A 17,350-nucleotide genomic window follows, 5' to 3' on the forward strand; every position below is an offset into this window, starting at 1 on the left:
AACATGTACTGGTGGAAAATATTGATAAGCCATCTGTCAGTAATATGTCTGCTAATATTTTACTACTAGCCACCCCTCTGATGCTGTAAAAGCTGACAGAGGTTCTGTGAACTTGCCCCAGATCTTTCATTAGCTATAAGCCATTACAGTAAAGAGTAGGAAGTGGGCTCTCATAAGGTGTGCATTGCCCAATAATAATGAGGCATAATGATCTGGAGACTAAGAAAACTGTAGGCTGGCACTGCATATGATACATTGGCCTCTGCCATATTAGCAGAATAGTAGAAAAATCTAAGCTGGAGTTTGCCAATTGTCCACAAAAGACAAAAATGTTAACACACGGGTTGTTACTAAAGCTGACCATACACCTATAGATTATCTGCAGATTTTCTACGGTTAGATGGAAAAAGTGGGAGATTCCTCCATCCACACAGTTTAGCGAACATGGAGAAATCTGTTGGACTTTTTCCATCTAACCATAGAAAATCTGCACATAATCTATAGGTGTATGGCCAGCTTTAAACTGGAGTGCAAAATCTGGTGCAGCTGTGCATGGTAGTCAATCAGCTCCCAGGTTTTAGCCCAGGTTCACACTGAGCTGCGGGAATGAAGCCGTGAAGTTCACCTGAACTCGCACAATATCTTTCCCGCATGTCAGTCCTGATTTTGGCTGCAATTTCACAGACATCTGTGCTGGTTTCTGCACAGATGTCAATGGAAATCGCACCCCAAAATCGCAAAAAGTAGTACAGAAACTACTTTCTGAAATCGGTGTGACATCGCAAATGCAGTGTCGCACTGATTAGAATGGTGCCATTGCCGGCAATTTCCGCCAAATTGATATGTGATTGGACATGTCAAATTGCATGTCAAAACATACCAATGTTAACCAATGATTATTGTCAAAGTTTGATTGAGCAAGCTGAAGTTAGAAGCTGATTGGCTACCATGCACCGCTGATTCGTCGGAGCTGCGAGACGCCACCACCAACATGGATGCGGCGGACTACAGGGGACAGCGGCGACTTCGCTGGCTCCTGTGTCAGGTAAGTGACACATAATGAGCTACTATGCGATGCATAGTAGTCCATTATGCTTTACCTTTGCAGGGAAAAAAAGAGGAAGTAAACCCATCAGGGTTTACTTCCTCTTTAAGTTCAGTGATATATGGTGAAGACAGTAGCAAATCTCTCAACATCTCCTAACATATAAACAAGTATTCACAGAACTATACAGAATAAATATATAGAGCATCCAGAGAATATCCACACAGCATGAATAAAGAAAAAGACACAATGACATCTCTGACAAGTTCAGTGCCAATACTAAATAAATATTTGCTACAGATCACACAAATGCACCTTCCTTCTACGCCTTTTCATGTCCAGTCACATATCCTGCTGGACTTGTTTTCTTCATGTACCTATGTATAACAGAGCATAGCTTACATCTTAAACCACTGAATCTGCCTTTAGTTAAAACAGCCAGTGTGTAGGCCAGTGGCGGCTGGTGCTCAAAATTTTTTTGGGGGGAGCAAACAAACTGAAAAATTCTGAAAAAAACCCCATCAATTGCAGCCTCACTGTACTATCAATCGCAGCCACTGTACCATCAAACGCAGCCACTGTGCCCATCAAACACAGCCACTGTGCCCATCAATTGCCGCCACTGTACCATCAAACACAGCCACTGTGCCATCAAACACAGCCACTGCGCTAGGGGCGCCCCCCCCCCTCCAGGCAGTCAAAACATAATGTCAAAAAATATATATTTTTTTAAAGCTGGCCCTTTATAAAAAAAAAAAAAGGTCCTTAAGTGCACTGTGTTCGGACGCCGGACACATAGTCCGACGCCGGACACAGTACACCTATGGGAAGCGGCACGTCTATACAATCACGAGATTGCAGACGTGGAGCTTCATGTGCGGGCGTTTAGCCCGCCTTGCGGCGCTTTCTGAAGTGCTGAGTAGCTTCCGCCGTTCGTAGTATATATTGCAACAGCCGGGCGTTTGACATATGAGAGGATGTCACTTCCTGTTTTCTCTCTCCAATTGTGTCTAGGAGAGAGGAACCAGGAAGTATGAGAGGACAGACCTCTCTACAGGAGACATCGTTGGAGAGGACAACACACTGCAAGGTAAGTAAAGGGGGATTTGATGTGAGGCTGCTGCAACTTGGTAGGACACATGCTGCTGCAACTTGGTGGGACACATGATGCTGCAACTTGGTGGGACACATGGTGCTGCAACTAGGTGACACATGCTGCTGCAACTTGGTGGGACACATGATGCTGCAACTTGGTGGGACACATGGTGCTGCAACTTGGTGACACATGCTGCTGCAATTTGGTGGGAAGCATGCTGCTGCAATTTGGTGGGACGCATGCTGCTGCAATTTGGTGGGATGCATGCTACTGCAACTTGGTGGGACGCATGCTGCTCAATTGATGGTGACACATGCTGCTGCAACTTGGTGGGACACATGCTGCTGCAACTTGGTGGTACGCATGCTGCTGCAATTGGTGGTGACACATGCTGCTGCAATTTGGTGGGATATATGTTGCTGCAATTTGGTGTGACACATGCTGCTGCAATTTGGTGGGATATATGCTGCTGCAATTTGGTGGGGACACAGGTGGCAGCAACTTGGTGGGACACATGCTGCTGCAATTTGATGGTGACACATGCTGCTGCAATTTGAAGGTGACACATGCTGCTGCAATTTGATGGTGTCACGTGCTGCTGCAATTTGAAGGTGACACATGCTGCTGCAATTTGCAGGTGACACATGCTGCTGCAATTTGATGGTGACACATGCTGCTGCAATTTGGTGGTGACACATGCTGCTGCAATTTGATAGTGACACATTCTGCTGCAATTTGGTGGGACACATGCTGCTGCAATTTGGTGGGACACATGCTGCTGCAATTGATGGTGACACATGCTGCTGCAATTGATGGTGACACAGGTTGCATTTGGTGGGACACAGGCTGCATGTAAGGAGGGACTCCGCTGAGGGCACCGGATGTAAGGACGGACTCTGCTGGGGATACCTGATGGCATCTGGTGGCAGGCGACGTGGCTAGTGACATGCTCAGGGCTCCCACTGATTCTGCATTATAGTGAGTTGAATGATTTCATTTTATATTACAATGTTATAACAGAAATAATGTGCTTCAATAATCCTGACACCATAACAACCATGGTGCTGGGATGAGTGAAGTGCTAACACCAGGTGTTTTAAATATCTTTATCTGGTGATCGTTAAACTTTCTAGAATACACATATTTTTATTGCTGTGTAGGATCTGGGCCTGCTGTCCCTCCATCCCTCTCTCCCTCTCCCTCCGTCCCTCAGACACTAACCACACCACCTTAGAGCCGCGCCCAATATTTAGCTGAAACCACGCCCATTTTCACCAAGTGGGAGGGATCAAAAAGGAAGGACGGGGTTTGGCGCCCCCCATCCTAAAACTTCACCAGCCCCCACTGCACTGCGCCCATCAATTGCTGCCACTGTGCCATCAAACACAGACTCTGTGCCTATCAAATGCAGCCACTGTGCCATATCAAATTCTGCCACTGTGCCATCAAATTCTGCCACTGTAACATCAAATGCTGCCACTGTGCCCCATCAAATACAGCTACTGTGCCCATCTTATGCAGCCACTGTGCCCATCAAATGCAGCCACTGTGCCATATCAAATGCTGCCACTGTGACATCAAATGCTGCCACTGTGCCCCATCAAATACAGCTACTATGCCCATCTTATGCAGCCACTGTGCTCATCTTATGCAGCCACTGTGCCCATCATATGCAGCCTCACTGTGCCCCATCATATACAGCCTCACTGTGCCCCAATGCACTCGGCCGTGACAGGAAGTGATGACACCTGACTCCTCCCTGGCACGTTGCATCACTGCTCACGTGACTTCATCAAAGGTCACTGTGAGCAGTGATACAACGTGTCAGGGAGGAGTCAGGTGTCATCACTTCCTGTCATGGCCGAGACTAGGAAGTACTGTGTTCAGTGCTGTTTTACCTATACTTTTTATGTAAGCATATATGTTTTTTTACCTATTAAATTTGTTTTAAACTACTGCACAATGGGGATGCTTTTCTTCTTCACATGCCTTCACATCATCTGCTGAGTTTGAAGTTCCCCACTAGAGATCCGTCGTGTGCTGTGACGATCGGAGGAGATCGATCAACTGCTGGCTTACCATTGCCTTCGGATTACAGGCTGGGGGAAACGTGTGACACTCCATGGATTGCTGCTGATTGGATTGGAGGAATCTGAAATCGATCACTTTCTACACATGCACTTTACATCTTTTATATGAACTGTTTGATGAAGATTCAGTACATTCACGTTTGCACTTTACTGCACTGATTGAACTTTGCACCTTTTCCTTTTTTTACATTGACTTTTATTATTTAGCATTTCGTGCGATTTCTTGCACCTTAGCGATTTCTGTGCATTTTATGTGTTTTTTTTTAATGTTATTTATGGCTTTGTTTGCACCTTTATGCACTTTAGACTTTCCTATTCCTATTGGATCCTTCTTGCACTTTATGTGAAGAGTTTGGCACTTTATGCGATTTTATGTGATTTTTTGGTTAATTGTTCCGTTTTGTGATTGTTATCCACTCCCATGCATTCCATGTGATTGCTATCCATTCCTTGCACTTTATGTGAATACTTTGGCATTATATGTGATTTTATGCAATTGTTTTTCTCACTTTATGTGATTTTTGGTTAATTGTTTTGCTTTGTGATTGCTATCCACTCCTATGCATTTCTAGAGCTATATTGGTTATGTTTGGTTATTGGTTTCTTTTATCATATGGATTTAGTCAGTCTGGTGATGTTACACTGCTGATTCTTTTGTTTATTTATTTTATTCAGCTTGACCACTCACCTTTCCTTACTGCAGTTAACACATATTTATTTTTATTTCATATTTAGGTATGAATCTCTTCCTGCATCTCCATGCAGACTGCTGTTCCTCCTGCAGCTCAACCTCTGCAGACTATTCCATCTTAGGCTGCTTTCACACTGCAGCGGGAGCGGCGTCGGCGGTAAAGTGCCGCTATTTTTAGCGGCGCTTTACCGTCGTTTTAGCGGCGGTGTGCGGGCGCTAGCGAGGTGAATACACCGCTCCTTCACCGCTGCAAAGATGCGGCTAGCAGGACTTTTTTCACCGTCCTGCCAGCGCATCGCTCCAGTGTGAAAGCCCTCCGGCTTTCACACTGGAGTTAAAGGGGCCGGTTTTTTTCAGGCGTTACACAGGCGCTATTTTTAGAGCTGTAACGCCTGAATACCGCCCCAGTGTGAAAGCAGCCTTAGAGTTCCTCACCATCCAATCGTGTGGTGGCTGAGACATCACTAATGACCGTGTAAAAGCAATGTTCTTAGATCTCTTTCACCTCCTCTTCCTCCTGTACACTTGGTTCCTCCTGCACAAACTTGTAGTTACCGTATTTAAATATTACACATCCTTTTCTATTGAATAGTAGGGGCCCACTCTGAATACTCCTCCCTCCTATGGCTCTTGTTGCTTGCTGCCACTAGGCCTGAGGCCTGCAGAACTTCTCCCCGGAGGCCCAGTGGTTTAAAAGCATATCTTCTAGGAAATATGGACTACTGTTCCCAGCCAGCCCTACTTGCAAATCATGTGCCCTCATGTGAGGGATGTACTCACTTTTGTGAGATACTGTGTATATATGTATATATATATATACACACACACACACACACACACACACACACACACACACACACACACACACACACCATATATATTTCTGGGGTTCAGTTTTAATGTAAACAACGACATTACTATGTTTTAATGTATGTTTTACAACCTTGTTTGTATAATTGTAATTTTCTTTGAGTTTTTTTTTTAGCCAGAGACCATTTTGCCCTATAATGCCTAAGCGGAGGGAGCTTTGAAGCAGCAGATTATTTGCATGGCAGAGGTACTGCTTTACTGAAAATAGACGTATAAATGGTTAATGTTGACTTTTGCCCTGCTGATGTGAAATATGAATTTAATTGGGATTCTTTAAGTGATGGATTTCTACACTAGGCAGGACACAGGGACAAGAGTCACTTTAAAATATTATTTTGCAGTCATCCCTAGCATCTAAACCAGGGGTCTCCAAACTATAAGAGAGAAAAGAGGGCGCACCCCACCCTTGAAGGCAGCAAGGCCAGCGTGCGTTGTTTTACAGCCGGTCTGGTGGTCTGCTTATGCGCAGGAGTGCTTTTGTTTTGTTCTGGTAATAGTCTCCAAATTATGAATTGTAGTTCCTGAACGGTTGTTCAGGAACTACAATTCCCATCATGCCTAGTCATGTCTGTGAATATCAGAGTTTTACAATGCCTCGTGAGACATATAGTTCCGCAACAGCTGCAGGGCTGTCTTTAATATTGACTGGACCCGGGGCAAAAAATTTCTTGGGGGCCCCCCATGCAATTTCACTCTCCACCTGCTCTGAGACATACAATAAATAGCAGCTAGACTTAAAATCAGTTTAATGTATCAGATCAGGCGGCAATTGCGATTGGTTGCCAGCGGTTACAGCATATCTTTACTGCTTAATGACTGGTTGCTAGAGGTTACAGCACACATTATGGCTCGCTGATTAGTTGCTAGAGGTTACAGCACATAATGTCCTCACTGCAGGGGGGCCTGATATACATGTGAATGCCACCTTTATTTACATATCAATGCCGCCGGCCGCAGCTATTGACACATGAATGCCGGTTATTTACATGTAAACACATGGTCTGGGCAGCATTACAACCAGCAATTCACACTGAGATATTGTGACACAGCACAGGACTAAAACTTCAAAGGACAGGGGAATTTAAACTGGGATAGTTGGCAAGTATGAGGCAGCTGTTTTGGGCCCCACAACAATGACAGGGCCCAGGGCAGCTGCCCCTTTTTCCCTGCCTTAAAGACGGCCCTGAACAGCTGGAGGGCTGTAGTTTGAGACCCCTGATCTAAACCATGGAGTGAAATGTGAGCTACATTCTGAAAACCACCTGTTAGCTACACTATTAGCGAGTTTAAAAAATTACAATAATGACTTTATGCAACCAGTATTTAGACACCATGCTGCTCTAGGTACACCAGAACAATGATGCTCTTTTGTACCATGATTATTTAAGTAAAAACTGCTACTAGAATGCGCTGTTGTATGCAGCTCATTAGGGGGTCATTAGGAAGATGTTATTAATCTCCATTAAAGCAATTCTGCCTCTATTTTTTAGCAGCTGAATGAAGCAGCTGCTATTTTCAGCACCTGGTAAAGCAATCTCTGCAAAGCAAGCAATTAATACTTACCTGTCCGGATGCTAACCTCTGCTATGCTGAAGAAAGAAACTTGAAGTAAGATCTTCAGCATCTGGCACGCTCTAACATGTGTGTTGGATACCTGGTCCACCACCGTGTGGTGTGGTTCTATCTGCCCCCTTAATAAGTACTGTGTCCTTTAGTAATATAGGGGTTGGTGGATGGAACCACACAGCACAGCAGTGTACTTTGGCATCTGACACTCCTGGAATGTTAATTGTTAAGTTTCCTACTTCAAAGGAGAGGCATTTGGCTGCATGGACAGTGGGACAGGTATGTATTAATGGTTGCTTTGCAGGGATTGCTTCTTTTAACAACTTTCAGACCGGACCATTTTGCAGGCCAATGACCAGACCACTTTTTGCGTTTTGGCACTGCGTCGCTTTAACTGACAATTGCACGGTCGTGCGACGTGGCTCCCAAACAAAATTGACGTCCTTTTTTTCCCACAAATAGACCTTTCTCTTGGTGGTATTTGATCACCCCTGCGCTTTTTATTTTTTTGCTATAAACAAAAAAAGAGCGACAATTTTGAAAAAAAACACATTATTTTTTACTTTTTGCTATAATAAATATCCCCCAAAAATATATAAAAAAAACATTTTTTTCCTCAGTTTAGGCCGATACGTATTCTTCTACATATTTTTGGTAAAAAAAATCGCAATAAGCGATTATTGATTGGTTTGCGCAAAATTTATAGCGTTTACAAAATAGGGGATAGTTTTATGGCATTTTTATTAATATTTTTTTTTTACTAGGAATGGTAGTGATCAGTGATTTTTATTGTGACTGCAACATTATGGCAGACACATCTGACATTTTTGACACATTTTTGGGACCATTGTCATTTATACAGCAATCAGTGCTACACAAATGCACTGATTCCTGTGTAAATGACACTGGCAGTGAAGGGGTTAACCAGGGGGTGGCAGTGTAGGGGTTAAGTGTGTCCTAGGGGCGTGTTACTAACTGTGGGGGGCTGGGGTGTGTGCTAGTGAACACTGATCTCTGCTCCAATCACAGGGAGCAGAGATCAGTGTCACTTGTTGCTAGGCAGAACGGGGAGATGCTGTTTACAACGGCATCTCCCAGTTCTCCTTCCCCATGAGACGATCGTGGGTATCCCCCCGGCAATTGAGTCCACTGGACCCGCGACCGGAGTCAGGGGGTCCCAACGGTGGGGGTCGCGATGGCAGGGCGGCAAATTCAAATGGACGTACCTGTACGCCAGTTTGCCTGCCCGTGCCTGCCCGTGCCATTCCGCCGACGTACTTCGTCGTGCGCCAGTCGGGAAGTGGTTAAGCTGGTACAAAAAGTGACTCCCTGCTGGTACAAAAGGGGACTCCCTGCACAGTTTGCTCTAGCTGTCATTGGTGGGTTTCCCCAGTTAAGCAAGAGCTTACCAGCATCCATAGACTGGTATTGTATGGTGTGGTTATATAGCAGTAACTGGAAGAGTGAAGCCCCATACACACTATCAGTTTTTCTGCTGAGTTTTTCCTTCGGGTTTACCAAAACCATGTAGTGCAAGGGCCTGCTTGATTGCATACAAATTGAAACTCCTAAGGTTTGACCTCATATTATATGGTTTTGGTAAATCTGAAGGAAAAACTCAGCAGAAAAACTGATAGTGTGTATGGGGCTTAAGAGTTTTTCTCTTTGACCTTTAGAAGAGGATTGCCATTCAGAAGTCTACATGTAGATAGTGTTTTGTGTCCCTCATTCTAGGGAAGTATGGCATTACCGGCCCAGGACTTTCGTGTCATTTTGTGTAAGCAGTTAAAGATTCTGAACCTCCATGTGGATTGAAGGGCTTAAAGTGAGAATGCTCCCGATGTCACTTCTGATTATGTGTAAACCTAAACAGTGAAGTTAAAGGAATGTTATGATTTTTGTGAAAAATAATATTTCAAGCAAACTCAGTTTACATTTATGATAAACCCACTTGTGTGGACTTCAATTACTTTTGTTACACCATAAAAGTGGCCTGTCTGTCGGGTGATAGCTAAAGGAAAGAGATGACAAAGGGTAATGAGAGACTGAGGGCTGCTGTCTGCAATCCCATGCACAGTCAGGTCTGGGAAGAGGCAGCAAGTAGAGAGGAACTTGCAGTTATGATCAACCATGACTGGTGGTCTGCAGATGGGCATCGTTTCCTACGGCCCAGTGAGAACCTAATGCCGTGTACACACGATCGGAATTCTCGTCAGAAGAAGCTCTGATGGTTTTCCCGACGGAATTCCGCTCAAGCTGTCTTGCCTACACATGGTCACACAAAATTCAGATAGTTTAGAACGCGGTGACGTACAACACGTACGACGTGACTAGAAAAAGGAAGTTCAATAGCCAGTAGCCAATAGCTTCTGTCTCATAGTTAAATCTAAGCATGCGTGATTTTTTGGAGTGTCAGAATTGCATATACACGATCGGAATTACCGATAGAAAGTTTTTCCATCGGGGAAAATTGAGAACATGCTATCAATTTTTGGCTGGCGGAAATTCGGACAGCTAGATACCGATGGAGCATACACACGGTCGCATTTTCCGATGAAAAGCTCTCATCTGTCTTTTTCTGGCCGGAATTCCGACTGTGTGTACGCGGCATAAGAGATAAAGAGAGATGGGTTGTCATTTGCCTGGAGTGCACTTGTGGAGCAGCGTTAATCTTGTAACCTACTGAGGCCCTGGTCTTCGGCAGATCAAGCATTCTAGGTGAGGGGCACTGAGGGAAAAATGGGGTCCTTTAATGTATGTCACCTGTGTGGGTACCTCTATATTAAATAATTAATGTTTTACTTTGACCCTTTTCTTTGTTGTCTGGGATAGTAAAAACTGAAGTGAGATTATTTTTCGAAAAGGTGGGGAATCGGATATCTCACAATAATAAACAAACTGACTGAGGTCAGATTAGTATACTGGAGTTGTTAAGATGAACTTGTAGGAGAGGTGAAGCGAATGCTAATGCAATAAGGACATGAGACATTGCTGCAATGATAACGAGGAACTGAATTTATACATTATCGGTTGTACTGTTATAGACAGTAGGGGTGGTGTTAGTCAGTTATGATTTTCTAACAGTAATCACTCTCAAGATCTGTTATTAATTGTTGCTGTGACTATGACCAAGCAACAATGATGTTGTGAAATGCATCAACTGTCTGTCCTGCTTCTGTTGTCACATGAACATTGACTCTTTATTACAATAAAGGCTTTTATAGGAGTGCGGCTGTCCAGAATCCATTTCTTCTACACTCTCAAGATCTGTTATTAAATGTTGCTGAACCATTTTATATGTTGTGCATCTTTTCATAGTATCATATATTTTTATGATAAAAGATTGCTAGGAACTATTTCCTGGCCATGAAACTGTATATTTAAACCCAAGAATGAAAATTTACAGTATTGCAGTTCATTGTTCCTTGAATATGGTGGCACATTCATTTTTTTCAAAACTTTTTCCTATGATTTTAACCTTGTAAGTTAGATTGATAAGACAAACCTTTTACCACTGATGGGGATGCTTACAATGATCACCTTTTTATTTATAAATGTAAAACCTTTATCCCAAAAGGAGCAAAACTGTTGCTGTAACTATTTAACCAGTTCCCGACCGGCGCACGCCGATGTACGTCGGCAGAATGGCACGAGCAGGCATATTGGCGTACAGGTACGTCCAATCTTCAATGCCGCCCTGCCATCGCAAGCGAGCCGCCGGCGTGCCGATCGGGACACTCGTGAGTCCGGTCACGGGTCCCGCGGACTCGATCGCCGTGGGCATACCCGCGATCGTCTCACGGGACGGCTGAATGGAGGAAATGCCGTGTAAACAGCATTTCCCCATTCTGCCTAGCAACTAGTGATGCTGATCTCTGCTCCATGTGATTGGAGCAGAGATCAGTGTTCACTAAATGAAAGCCCAGCCCCCACACAGTTAGTAACACACCCCTAGGAACACTTAACCCCTACACTGCCACCCCCTGGTTAACCCCTTCACTGCCAGTGTCATTTACACAGGAATCACTGCATTTATATAGCAGTGATTGCTGTATAACTGACAATGGTCCCAAAAATGTGTCAAAAATGTCCGATGTGTCCGCCGCAATGTCGCAGTCACAATAAAAATCGCTGATCGCTGCCATTACTAGTAAAAAAAAAAAAAAAATTATTAATAAAAATGCCATAAAACTATCCCTATTTTGTAAACGCTATAACTTTTACGCAAACCAATCAATAATCGCTTATTGCGATTTTTTTACCAAAACTATGTAGAAGAATACGTATCGGCCTAAACTGAGGGAAAAATATGTTTTTTTATATATTTTTTGGGGGATATTTATTATGACAAAAAGTAAAAAATAATGCGTTTTTTTCAAAATTGTTGCTCTATTTTTGTTTACAGCGCAAAAAATAAAAACCGCAGGGGTGATCAAATACCACCAAAAGAAAGGTCTATTTGTGGGAAAAAAAGGACGTCAATTTTGTTTGGGAGCCACGTCTCATGACCGCGCAATTGTCAGTTAAAACGACGCAGTGCCGAATCGCAAAAAGTGGTCTGGTCTTTGACCAGAAAATGGTCCAGTCTGTAAGTGGTTAAAAAGTGTTAGCTGGAGTTTGGCTTTAATTTGTTAGTGTATCTAAATATGCTATTGCATCTAATACTACCCTTTCCCTAGACAAGAGGTCTCCAAACTTTTTAAACAAAGGTCCAGTTTATTGTCCTTCAGACTATAGGAGGGCCATCCTATGGCCAATGGGAGTAGAAAATGCATGGGGCTTGGTGGTCAGTGAAAGTAAAAAAATACATAGGGGATTATTTACAAAAGGCAAATCCACTTTGCAGTACAAATGCACTTGGAAGTGCAGTCACTGTAGATCTGAGAGGTAGATCTGAAATGAGGGGAAGCTCTGCTGATTTTATCATCCAATCACGTGCAAGCTAAAACCCATTTTCTTATTTTCCTTACATGCCCCCCTCAGATCTACAGTGACTGCACTTCCAAGTGCACTTGCAGTGAAAAGCAGATTTGCCTTTCGTAAATAACCCCCATAGTGTCTGTGGCCAATAGGAAGAGGAATGAAAAGAATAATGCCCTATAGTTGATGCCGATGGAAGGAGAAATGCACCATCATTGATGTCAGTGGGAGGAATAGTATCTCAATGTTGGCGTCAGTGAGAGAAATAGTGCTCCATCATTGGTGTCAGTGGGAGGAATAGTGCCGCATCGTTGGTGTCAGTGGGATAAATAGTGCCCCTTCACTAATGTCAGTAGAAAGAATAGTGGTCCAACATTTATATCAGTAGAAGGAAGTATGCTCCATCGATGTCAGTGAAGGAAAAGGGCCCCACCATTGGTGTCAGTGGGAGGAAATACGGGGCCTCATTTCTGGTTTCAATAATAGGAATAATATCTTGCATCAAAGACAGGAATAGTGCCCTAAGGGCTGAATAAAGGCAGGCAAAGAGCCGCATCTGGTCCATGGGCCACAGTTTGGAAAACACTGCCCTAGATTGACAATGCTGAGGTGAGATAGTGGCTTGTTCACCAGATGAAAACAGAGGGGGAAAAAAACTTAAAAAGAAAACAAATGCAGTCACCACATCCAATGATTGGTAAGTCGCGATATATTACATTTTTAGTTTTGGGTTTAATACTGGTTTAACTTGGTTTTCCAAGGGTGACAATTATACTGAGGACCATTGTCACATTAGGACAAGGAGTTTGGTAGGACTACATAACACTCCTCTTCATCACAGGTGGAGGTGTTTTGTAATGAGCTGAGATAGCTGGGAACAGGAGAAGTTTTCAGCTTGCAAGATTTCTGATGGGATGAACCAAGGACATGCAGGCAAGGGAGGCAGGTGAGGCAGGGCATGAACGTAAAAAAAAAAAATAAGCTTCGCGGGTCGTAGCTATGTGACCCGGAGTCACAGAGGGGAGTATGCAGCCTAAGTCCTACCCCACCAGTGGTAAAAATGTGGGGCTCCTATGACCTATGTTTACAGAGATATAGGGCTCCTTGCACAGCCTGTCATAAGCTAAATACAGAGTGGCCACTTTAAATACAAGCTTACACACTCTGAAGCAGATTGGGAAGTTGAGCTCACAGTGCCTCTCACTTCTTGACAGAGCCATTGAGCTCAATGTATAGCTTGGAGTCTTGGACCAATGGTAAAGCACCACTGGTCCCAGCTGTCCAATAAAAATGTTGCAGTGGAGGCACGCCTCTCACTGCATTGTCATACAAGGGGCATGTCAAGCCCAGCCCTCTTAACTACAAGGAAAAAAACTGTGTTTATGGGTATAAGATTTACCCAGAAACCCATGTTTTTCTCACAAAGATAAGAGGGAGAAACTGATTCTGTTGAAAGGGTACTGTTATATTCTAGCTAAATCATATATGTATATGCTATATGTTATAACATAATAATTTATTATTTATCTATTTACTGTGAAGTTACTGGTTGGAAGTTATAACTTCAAATTTCAGTAATTTGTCAGTTAAGCCACCTGCTTGAGTACAGATTTTGAAAATATAGTACATTACCTTAAAAACAATAGATAATAATTATTTGTATATTACTTATGGTAATTAACCCCTTGCCACCCAGGCCAATTCTGACACTTCTCTACTACATGTAAAAACCATAATTGTGTTGCTAAAAAATTATTCAGGACCTCCAAACATTATATATATATATATATATATATATATATTGTTTTAGCAGACACCCTAGGGAATAAAATGGTGGTAGTTGCAACTTTTTGGGGAAAATAACGGTTTCATGAATAAAAAAAACAAAAAAAAACACTAATGTTAGCCCAATTGTTTTGTATAATGTGAAAGTTGATGTTACGCCGAGTAAATAGATACCTAACATGTCTCACTTTAACATTGCGCACACTTGTGGAATGGCGCCAAACTGCAGTACTTATAAATCTCCATAGGAGATGCTTTAAAAATTTTTACAGGTTACATGTTTAGAGTTACAGAGGAGGTCTAGTGTTAGAATTATTGCTCTCGCTCTAACAATCGCGGTGTATGATGTAACCTGTGTGTATCTGGCTCTGACACTAGTCAGTACCTCACCATCCATTGACCTCACCGCACGTCCCTGGGATTAACAGTTCTCTTTTTTTGTCAAACAGATATGATAAAATGCTTTCAATGGTACTGTATATGTAACAGAACAAGGAATAAACAAAATAAATGTATTGTTATAACTTAAACATATCTTTCAAATCATGAGACTTTAAAAATACCAAAGAGCACAAGTACACCAACACAGACACAGTAATCCCTTACAAATCTATAATGTTTTATTTCCATTCATATTACATTTCATAGGGATGCATGCCATTATTCTTTGTGTACGAATATCTCCTGAAAACACTAATCTCCCACGATCTCCCTTAACAACCTATTGATATTAAATACCCAATTATCTTTCAATTCTCCAGCTGATACTTGCTGAGAGACAAGACCACTTCTCATCACATATCCCAAATATTAAATCTGCTTCTTCGGGGAAAAAAAGGCAGTAATAGATCTACAAATCCACATCAACATAATTATATGCAGCAAAATAGCATACACTGGCACACAGATAATTTATATCCATAATATAACTAAATCCCGCTTGCAATGTTGATTTTGCATTCAGCCATTCAAGCATCTCAATCAAACTCACCCCTTAAGTTTAGGCATTGGGGGGCAGGGGGGGCAGCAGAAATGAGGCTGCAGAGAAAAGCTCTACCTCAGTTAAGGACAGGCTGATTTATAGCCACTACAGTTTTTTGATGATCCTGGTTGCCCTTATTGCACGTCGCACCACTTTTTGACAGCATCCTTTTCCATATCAGGTATATGCCCATGCATGGTTTTTCAATTCTCCCCCTTTTTTCATTTATTCTTCTCCTTAAAGTAAAATAATTTTTCACCGGGTGGGCCCCTGTATATCCCTGGTATACCCCCAGGGGGGACCCCTCCTGGCAGCTCCCTGAAACTGAGTATCTAGTACAGCCTAATATTATTTACATTCTTATATATTCCCCCTTTTATACTTATTTTTTTCTTTTTTACTGCCATCTGTGGTTTGCCTCCCAGTCACCTTTCACCTGTCTGGGGAACCTTCTGGCGCCCTCTGTTGGGGACTTTTCCATTGGCGACGGGCTGGGGGGCTCCACCTTTGGCTCCGGGAGAGGCACCTGAGTGCAGAGCAGTGACTTTCCTCACCTTTGTGCTTTTTTTTTTTTTTCATAATGTTTGTTTGGCAAAAAATAAAAACTTCAGCTGTGATTAAATACCACCAAAAGAAAGCGATATTTGTGTGAAAAAAATTCAAAAAATTTCATTTGGGTACAGTGTTGTATGACCGCGTAATTGTCATTCAAAATGTGACAGCGCTGAAAGCTGAAAATTGGTCTGGGCAGGAGGGGGGTTTAAGTGCCAGTAAGCAAGTGGTCAATTCAGAATGGTAAAATCCCAACCCCAATGAGTTGGACTATAATTTTGACACTTTTTTTATTATTTTGTATGATTAGATTACATTTTTGAAGAGCATAGAGGATGGGATTGTGGTAAATTGATTCTAATGCCCCGTACACACGAGCGGATTTTGCGTTAGAAATCTTGGATGGTTTTTCTGATGGAATTCCGCTCAAGCTTGACTTGCATACACACGGTCACACAAGAGTTTGCTGAACTTTCGGCGTCAAGAACGCAGTGACGTACAACACTACGATGAGCCGAGAAAATGAAGTTCAATGCTTCCGAGCATGCGTCAAATTGTTTCCAAGCGTACCTTGGAATTTTGTGCATTGGAATTGTTACAGACGATCGGAATTTCCGGTCGGAACTTTTTTTGACCGAAAAATTCAGAACATGCTCTCAATCTTTTGCTGGCTGGAATTCGGCTAGCAAAAGTCCGATGGAGCATACACATGGTCGCATTTTCCAACCAAAAGCTCTCATCGGTCTTTTGCAGGCCGAATTTCCGATCGTGTGTACGCAGCATAAGAAAAAGACTGGACAAATACAAACCATCAAAGCTAAACATTCATCCCATTTTAATGAAATATTTAGTTATACACTTTTTTTTTTTTTATAGCATAGCAACTTAAAAACCTAGAAAAGTGACGGCAAAAAAAAAAAACCAGAGTGGTCCATCAAGTCTGCCTATTTTTTTTGTTGTTTTTTTTTTTTTTTACATCTTTTTTCCAACACTTTACCCCCAGTTTTGTACTCTCTACTTCCCTAGGTGCATTCGTTTATGCTTAAAAAAACATTGAACTGCAGTTTCCACTGCTTTGACCAATCTTTCAGTAATGCCAAATCATGTTCCACGTCATAGACACCTCCAGGGATATCAAACCTATTACACACCTTTGTGTCAGCAGCAAACATACATACCTTGCCCAACAAACCAATGGTTATATCACTTACATATATCTTTCATAGAATAGGACCCAGTACAGAGCCTTGTGGTACACTACTAGTGACTGCTCTCTTTTCTAAGTAAATCCCATTTACAACCACACTGTGGTATCTATCCTTTATTCATCTGTATATTCACTAAACCCCACAAGGGTTAAGTCCTAGTGTGTACAACTTTTGTATTAGATCATTGTGACGGATCTCGAATACCCTGGCTGGGCACCTCCGCCCGACCTGTGTCTCCTGTTCTCAAAACGCACTGCAGACTCACCATAACCAGCCCTCAACCACCCAATCATGAAGCAAATCACACAGATGTTGAGGGTTAAAAATACAAAGCATACACTGTTTATTAAGTACAAAACATACACCTTTAAACACAGTTAGGGACACTCCCCTTAGCCTCGTCATAGAGGGGGGTAGGGGACAAGGAAGAACCAATGGAAACTCTACACTTATACATTCAAGCAACTGCAGTTAAAACACACCAAGGGATTATAATAAGCAGGCAGCTCCTTACACATCCCCCACTGGGATGTGTCTCCATGCCT

This window comes from Lithobates pipiens, unplaced genomic scaffold (assembly GCF_037356315.1).
Source record: "Lithobates pipiens isolate NorthernLeopardFrog02 unplaced genomic scaffold, aLitPip1_a1.2 Scaffold_1, whole genome shotgun sequence".
Lineage (NCBI taxonomy): Eukaryota > Metazoa > Chordata > Amphibia > Anura > Ranidae > Lithobates > Lithobates pipiens.